General features: G+C 43.2%; 1 long non-coding RNA gene across 1 annotated transcript in view; it reads right to left on the reverse strand.

Annotated features, from left to right (window-relative positions):
• Positions 1-52: 52 nt before the first annotated feature.
• LOC113473694 overlaps positions 53-414 on the reverse strand; it is a 9,875-nt gene continuing 9,513 nt past the window's right edge. Inside the window, exon 2 of the long non-coding RNA XR_003395603.1 lies at positions 53-217. This is a non-coding gene — a long non-coding RNA (uncharacterized LOC113473694). The remainder of the gene's footprint in view (positions 218-414) is intronic.

Raw genomic sequence — 414 nt, forward strand, 5'->3', positions numbered from 1 at the left:
GTTTTGCTTACGTTTTCATTGGTAGGTTTGTTGATGCTGGATAGGCTTTTGTTGGGTGTCACAGTTGTGGCGTTGTTGGATGTCACGTTGGCATTGTTGTTGTTGGGTAGGATGTTGGATGTCTCATTGTTGTTGTTATTGTTGGGTGTGGTGGTACTACTGGAGATCACGGGTGTGCTTGACTCTTGGGGGAGGTCTGCAGATGGCACCACTGGTTCTAGAGATGGAGAAGAAAAAGAAAATCGGGTTTTAAAAATATTTCGTTTTTTTTTCTACAAGAGTCATCGTCATCTTCTTACAAATTATCAGCAATCCTTTCAACGAAGAAAAAGCGTGAGCGTGGTTCCCTACTAGCCTCAGTAAAGAGATTGAACCCAGCCGTTCCGAGAACGAACCTCATCTGTTCAGGATAAA

Source organism: Diaphorina citri, unplaced genomic scaffold (assembly GCF_000475195.1).
Source record: "Diaphorina citri unplaced genomic scaffold, Diaci psyllid genome assembly version 1.1 scaffold64004, whole genome shotgun sequence".
NCBI lineage: Eukaryota > Metazoa > Arthropoda > Insecta > Hemiptera > Psyllidae > Diaphorina > Diaphorina citri.